Consider the following 8,586-nt stretch of genomic DNA (forward strand, 5'->3'; position numbering starts at 1 on the left):
AAAGAAAAAAAAAGTTCACACCCAAGTTATGGAGCAGCAAGGATACGGCCACTATCACAACTTTGTTGTCAATCATTCGTACACTAAAACCAGTTCGCTAACAAGGATAAACGCCCCCCTCCCCCATTTTATAACCAGCTTTGTGCCTATCCAAACGGTCTGCGGTTTATTACAACAATGAACGCAGTGTATTACACACGATTAGAATGCTTCTGTCTTCTGCAACTGTGTATGCAATCGGATGTATTTTTATGGGTTTGTGAATACACATTCCTATAAATTATGTTGGTATGCTCGTGATGTAACTAAAGGTAAGACAAAGCGATATGATACAATGTGATGTGAAAAGTTGACATGCAAGAATTCATGTTTGCATGCGTGTGTATGTATATATGTGTTTGTCTGTCTGTTCATTATACCTTCCTATTCGTGTAATCATTTTTGGCCTTTCAAATATTGAAATAATGTGTGCAATAATTAATTCCGACGAACCTCGGTTTCATTCGTATAATATCATATTCTTATTGTCTTTTTGTTGTTCAGTGTTGTTGTTGTTTTGCATATGTTAAAAAAAAACCCAAACAAACAAGAAATAGAATATTTATTTCAAAAAGTGTTAATGAAGAAAAAACAACCTCCAATGAATGCCCAGATTCTGGGTATCTTCCCTTGAGCTCAGCAACAAATGACAGCGTACAGACATCGTCCCTCGACTTGCCTGCATTATTAGTTCTGTCTGTCACTCCCATCCCTGTCTCCTGCTTCGTGTTCACGTGCTGAATCCCGTTCTTTGCAAATATGTACTGGCATTTGCTGGAGAAAGACGCTATACAAGCAGTGGGGGTGGGATTGAGAGGAGGGATTGGAAGGTGGACGGGGTGAGAAACAAATGACGTACAGGATGAAAATAGCAAGGAGTATCGATGACGTAACGGTTAAAAATAGCAATGGCTACCGACAGGATCAAAGGAAAGGAGAATACGAAACTGTATAGATAGGATGGAGTGGACAGTGCTTCCGCGCGCAGGTAGTATGGGGAGGAGGGGGTGAGGGGGGGGGGGGGGGAGGGGCGGGGGGCAAGGATGTGTGTAGTGTGTGAGACATAGAGACAGACAGACAGACAGACAGACACAAAGATGGGCAAACACACTTATCACGTGTATTTAACGCACGTACAAAACGACTGTGATGGGCAAAATCCTGCAGATAAATCCACTTTGACAGTAAAACAAACACACGTACTGTCAGAAACAAAGTAATTAAAAACTAAAAAGAAAAGAAAAAGCTAAATGCATAAATAAAAGACAGCACTGTACTGTAGTGGGCGCGCTCTCTCCCTTGGGGACAGCAACCCAAATTTCACACAGAGAAATCTGTTGTGACGAAAAGTAATGCAGTGAATACAATACAATACAAAGCAATACAATACAATGCAATACAACACAGACACAAGAGAGACAGACAGACCGACGGGTGGACTATGTAACTAAGACAGAAAACAACTACAGAGCTATATCTACAGAGTGTTACACCTCCCATCCTTCCTAATCCCTCACACACCCTTCCCTCCTCCTCAACCCAGGAACGCGAGGATGGTCGGACCCAGTGAAGTATCGCCACGAGCCAGCTCCACTGGCTAATCCTGTCCAGGCCTCAGTGATCAGGGAGTCTTTACGGGGATCAGAACTAATGAAAACCTAGAGTGTAGCCATCAGCTCCGTCTCGCTGTTATTAATTCTGTCTGTCAGACCTAGCCAGCTGGGATTCTGCTGAAATGGACTAAAGACCCATATATTTCTCTCTTAATTTTTTTTTTTTTTTACTACTTGATAGGTCTGAAGCATACTGTTGGGGGTATTTCGCTCTTGATGGAAGGCATGTTATGAGAGGAATAGAAGAGAGAGAGAGAGAGAGAGAGAGAGAGAGAGAGAGAGAGAGAGAGAAAGAGAGAGACAGGGACAGAGAGAGGGTGGGGTGTGGGGGTTGGGGGGAGAGAGAGAGAGACAGAGACAGAGACAGAGAGAGAGGGTAAAAAAGAAAGAAAAAAAAGTAAATAATGGTGCTTTTCTACAACTACTGATGTATTTATTTATTCAACTTTTTCCTTATCAAAAAGAAAGTAGAACAACCGTTGACTTTGATAACTTCTGAGAGACAAAAACAGATCTATGTTATATAATATAAAAAAGGAAGAGAAAAAAGAAAAGAAAAAAAAAAGACAAAAAAAAAAAAAAAAGACATTCACTCAGCGAAACCGACTTTGAGCAGAACTGGACGGTCAGCAAAACTTCTGTTAAATCTGAAAAATACTAAATAAATAGATAAACAAATAAACAAATCACCGAATTGGATCGCCAACGAAACTTTCATTTCTGTAATGATGTTCGTGTAATGGGATAAGTTCAACCAATAGCACAGGCAAGTCATATACTTCATTCCTTTCATTTTCTTTGCTGTTTCTTCCTTTCCTCTTATTTCTTCTTTTTCTTTTTCTTGGGTCGTCGTGGCAGAATCAGCTATGCATGAATCCAGTGTTCACCAGTGATCAGGGTTCGATGCTCCGTTTTGGGCATGATGTCTCCTTGGGAAATACACTTTATTCCGATTTTCCTCATTCGACACAGGTGTGAACAGGTACCTGACTACGATCAGGGGATCGTTAAAAGCGGAGGAAGGAGGGGATTCGGCCTTGCCCAGCCCTGGACAGGGGATATGATGAATTCACTGCCCCCATGGCCGAAAAACAAAAAAAAAGAAAAAAAGAAGAAAAAAGGCAGAAAAAAAGAAAAAAAGAAGAAAAAAAGAAAAAAAGAAAGATCTGTTGGACCTTTGTTTAACCGCAACATGCAAGCAACATATTTGTCATCCCTTTCTGTCGTCGTCGTCGTCGTCGTCGTCGTGTTCGTCTTCTTCTCCTCCCTCCCTCCCTCCTCCTCCTGCTCCTTCTTCTTCTTAATGAGTTTCTCCACTGCAAATGAAGATCATACTTGTACGAAGTGTCGGGGATTGGGGAATACGTGAATGGGATCAGCCGAATCCACTGATGCCCTGATAGCGTAGATGCTATGTCACCGGTGCCCCTGCCCAACCCCCCACCCCACCATTTCCCCACTCCTTCGCCTCGGAAACCGGTCTTCCTTCACTTATCAACCTCCCCCACACCCCCTCTCCCCTTCCCCACCGCCCCCAAACTTTATTAAGTGCAGGTATTAAGCAGTGGGCAGGCTGATCTCAACTCATCGTCGTTTCCATGGCTACAGGCAACAAGCATTTTTATTACAATGCTGGGTGAAAAAGAGACAAAGACAAAAAGGAAAGATGAACAGCAAGTACAAGTTAGAGAAAGATAGAAAGAAAAGAACAGAAAGACGAATGAAAGAAAGGGAGGAAAAAAAGGGAAGTTAGGAAATGCAGACAGACAGGCAGGCAAAAAGGGAAAAGTTGCGAAATGGTGCAGGACACACACACACACACACACACACACACACACACACACACACACACACACACACACACACACACACACGAGTGAGAGAGAGAGAGAGAGAGAGAGAGAGAGAGAGAGAGAATGAGACAAAGATACAGCAAACATGCCATGTGTTTGTTTGTTTGTTGACACAGAACGACAGACAGACACGCACGCACGCACACATGCACGCGCGCGCGGGGGGGGGGGTGGGGGGGGGGGGGGGGCACAAGCCGACAGACAGAATAATAATAAATCCAGGTCCTGATGCCTCCCTTTTCCATAAAAAAAAAAGGGAAGAAGATTCGATTTAAAAAAAAAAAAAAAAAAAAAGAAAGAAAAAAGTCAGTCTTGCTTTAACTGTTTGCCTTGAAAACTGATTTACGGGAAAAGGGGTAGGGATGTGACTTTAAAACCCCTCATTAATGCCCCGGTTAGCCTTTTCTTTTCCAAATCAATGAACGGACAAAATTATATGATAAAAACATAGCAGCCTTTTTTAGATAAACATGACCGACACGACATGTGCGACGTTGTGCATTGTCACAGTAGGCCAAAATAAATTTGACTTGAACAATGTAGACAGGATGGTTTTATGACGTCACTATCAGGATGGGGAGGGAAATGTGGATCAGAGAGAGCGAGAGAGAGAGAGAGAGAGAGAGAGAGAGACAGAGAGAGAGAAACGGATACAGAAACTATAAGAGTGAAAGGGAGACAGAGATAAATACAAAGAGAGAGAGAGAGAGAGAGGGGGGGGGAGGGAGGTGCACGAACAACCCCCCCCCCCCACACACACACACAGAGTTTATAATTTCACTTAAATTTTTTTAAATTTTTATGAGTACTTGGAATGGGATTCGTTCAATCATTGTTGTTTTTTCCGTAATTTGTACTTCTCGCGAGTCACACACATTCGAAGTTAAAGGTCATATTTCTTCAACGTAAAATGCCTGGGTTTAGAGTATAGAGTATTCCTGTTTTAGAAACATGCATTTCCTTTGGGAAACAATATCTCATAGCTCAGAGCATTATTCAGGACTGGGAGAACAAGAAAAGAAAGATCACTGCTGTTTATAAATAATTATTCTACCTCTCTAATAGTTTACCATACCACAGGAACGCTTAAAAACGCAAAATCGGTATGAATAGATGAAGATTTTTGTCCGGATGTGTAATTCTTGACGACACACTTTATTCTCGTTCTTTGAAATAGATATCCGGAGTACTGACTGATCAAAAAATAGCTGAGGCTTTTCAATCTTGTTATTGACGTCATACGTCAGTGTCATTACGTACGTGTGTTTCTCTTAAACTCGCTCAAGATCTTACGGTAGACGAAGAATCGGGTTTTTCCTGTTTCTTTCTTTCTTTTTAAAGTTTCAGTTCATCTGTGTTTTTATTTCCCCCTTTCTTTCTTTCTTTCCTTTATCATCATTCTTTGTTAACGTTACGTTCGTTCGTTCGTGTCACGTGCAAAAGCTGCGACGAAAGTGCGACGAAAACAAGAATTCTTCATTGATTTGTTTAATTATAGTTTCCTTTTCTTTTCGCTTATGTCTTCTTTCTCTAGTTATGCATGTCTTTCTTTGTCTTTCCCCCCCCCCTTCTAAATCAGGTTTATACCTAGAAATAACAATCCTAGCACCAGACGTTAGTCAGGTGATTGTGGACTCAGTGAGAACAAATGCTTGAAAGCATTTAAAAAGACAACAAACGCAACAACAACAGCAAACAACCAACAACAAAAACCTGTGATGACGATGAAAAGAAAAGTAACAATATTCCGCATTTGACCTCAAATTACTTCAATGAATCAGTTTTATTTACAAGTTTGTGTTGTTTTTAACGTCAACTGATCATGTGTTTTGTTCAAAGCATTTAAAAGTTCCTGTTTGAATCAAATATATAAAGACAGTAATCAGTAGTACTTTGTTAATGGTTTTTTTTTTTTTTTTGTTGTTTTTTTAAATCCTGTCATACACACAGGGAAAAATTCCAATTTCAAAAGTCCGCGCCTTTGCTTTATTTGACACAGATAAAGTTACTGTGCATACCCATTGTTCAATATCCAACGCACATTTTTATTCATATAACATCTTCCCCATTCACACGTGTGTGAATATATATATATATATACACATTTTTTTCTTTGTTCCGGCTGTTTTGTGTTTGTTTTTTTGCGGGGGTTGGGGGTGGGGGTGGGGGTGGGTGTGTATTTTCTCGATTAGATGATTGAGCATTATTATTTTGTTACCATTTTTTCTTGGCGCCTATGAGCCTATGATGTGTGTGCCCGTTAGCATATTTTGGTTTTGTGTACCTGTTACTTCACACACACACACACACACACACACACGCGCGCGCGCGCGCGCGCGCGCGCACACACACACGGTGTGTAGGCGTGCGTACGTGCGTGCGTGTGTGTGTGTGTGTGTGTGTGTGTGTGTGTGTGTGTGTGTGTGTGTGTGTGTGTGTGTGTGTGTGTGTGTGTGTGTGTGTGTGTGTGTGTGTGTTCGTTCGTTCGTTCTTTTGTTTAAGGTCTGTCCACAATTGTTATTTTAGACAAAATCTATCACCTTCCCCACCCCTGCATTAAATCATCAATCCTTTCCCTCAGTTAACATAAAAAAAGAATACCCACAAAAACAAAAACAAAAAACAACAAAAGAAAACAAACAACAAACAAACAAACAAAACCAAACAAACTAGTCAACAAAGAGCCAATGGGGCTCCTAATTTAACTCTTAACTATTTCAAACACAATCTGATTGTTATATAAAACATTTCTAACAGAAGCAGATGGAACTACATATTTTGTAAATGAAAGGGGTAAATATGTTTTTAACATTTCACACTCATACATGATATGCACGGTGGTAATTTCATTATTACCATAAATACATGTTAAGTTACCTTAAAAGTACATATATTCTTTATGGCATCCAGCCGTAATCTGCAGGTATATATTAGAATTGTGAACCTTCTGCTAATGTCTTGTGTGTGTGTGTGTGTGTGTGTGTGTGTGTGTGTGTGTGTGTGTGTGTGTGTGTGTGTTTAGCGTGCGTTCGTGCGTGCGTGTGTGCGTAAGTAAAGAAGACGAAAAAGAGGTACCTCCACATGCGTGCATCTGATACAGGTTTGTGCACTTTACAGTCTGTGTTGCCCAGCGCAATTCATTATGCCACACGTGGAAGTGGTAGAAAACCAGCTTATCGAGAACCGATGATTACAATGAAAGGGGACGCCAGATGCCAGCCCAAGGAGCGGCCCACAGGTAACTCAGTTAGCCACGGACCCCAACACCCAGTAAACGCTTGTGGTGAAACTGTCATCCACATTCGCCTATTCCAGATTCGCCTGCTCCTGACTGGCCCAATTTCGATTTGCCTATTCCGGATTCGTCAGTTCCGCGTTCGCCCACCACTAGATTAATAATCCCCAGTCGCCTGTTCACAGATCGTTTACTTACTCGAAAAGATACCAGTTGGTTTTATATGTGTACAAAGTAAATAGCAATGAAACCACTTGACAACACACCTTGCGCGAACGCACGCACACAATCACACACATGGACACACACACACAATACAGACAGACACACGCGCGCGTGCACATTATATTCGCATTTATGTGTAGATATAATCATTGCAGCATAATTATGTTCTAAAGTTAGATGCATTTCCCAAGTTCAGTTTTCAGCTTCTCAAAAATCTTCATTTTTACGTCTGTGTGCACGTCTCTGTTTCGTTGGCGATCTGGGCGTTTGTATCCTGTCCACAATCATATTCTAAGGATTGTGTCTGTGTATGTGTACGTGCGTGTGCGTGCGTGCGTGCGTGCGTGCGTGTGTGTGCGCGCGCGCGTGTGTATGTGCATGTGTGTGTGTTTGAGAGGAGAGAGAGAGAGAGAGGGAGGGAGTGGGGGGGTGGGGGGTGGGGGGTCGAGCAGGCAAAATAGGAATGGCGGGGAGGCGAAACAGGCCACAGTCAACCTCCCGAGCGGCCACTGATGGTGGCGGCACCATCCAACAGTTGGCGAATCGAAAATCGATCTAGTTTGCTGCTGTCCTGTGTGTTTTCAGTGTCTACCTGCAGCTGAGAATGAAACCATGTTCAAACCAAAACAGAGAGACCACTTTGAACCTGCTCCGTGATGGAGATGTTCCATGTACCGATACTACCTCAGGCTGACAGTGATACTGAGAGATGGAGGGAAAGGAGGGACAAAGAAACGGTTTACACACTTTCTTCTTTTTTTTCTTTCTTTTTTGGAGAAAGGACCCCTTCCTCCTCCTCCCCCTCCTCATTTCGTGTGTATACGCACGCAGAATATCAAATACGCACGTTAAAGATCCTGTAATCCACGTCAGCGCTCGGTGGGTTATGGAAACAAGAACATACCCAGCATGCACGCCTACGAAAACGGAAAATGGCCGCCTACATGGCGGGGTAAATAAACAAAACGGTCATACGCGTGAAATGTGACATGCCTGAGTATGTATGTGTGCGTGCCTGAAATCTGATTGAATGACCAGGAAACGAATGATGAGCGCCCAATAAGTATCCAAATCAAATCAAATCAAATCCCACGTCTCCTCATCCTCCTCATCCCACCCTAATTCCCGTGCCCCTTCCAGTCCCCCCCACCCCCTCCCATTACCCCCCACACCAACAAACACACACTCTTTCTCTCTCATGTGTTTTCATCTCTTTTTTTATGAGTTTACAAATCTGCCTCTGACCCTCTTCACGGCGAGGGCTGGCTGTAATAATGATGATTAAAAAAAAACACACCCCAAAACCACAAAAACAACAAGCAAACAAACAACAAAAAAACAACCCCAAAACAAAAACAACATTGTCCTTCTTCTTCTTCTTTTTATATTATTATTAATATTGTTTTTTTTCCCTATAGCTAGTACCCTTGTTGATTTGTCTTGTCCTGTCTTGTCCTGCTTCTGTCACTTCATAGCACTCATCCCCATAACACCCAACATTCAAAAGACTCAAGAGAGTCTGGGTTCACCGCCGAGGTAAAAGGTTAAAGGTCCCACACAGCCTCTTTCGACCATCGGGGGCAGTGATTTAACTCACTCAGTACGGCCAGTCCTCTATTCT

This window comes from Babylonia areolata, chromosome 4, assembly GCF_041734735.1.
Source record: "Babylonia areolata isolate BAREFJ2019XMU chromosome 4, ASM4173473v1, whole genome shotgun sequence".
NCBI classification, from domain to species: domain Eukaryota; kingdom Metazoa; phylum Mollusca; class Gastropoda; order Neogastropoda; family Buccinidae; genus Babylonia; species Babylonia areolata.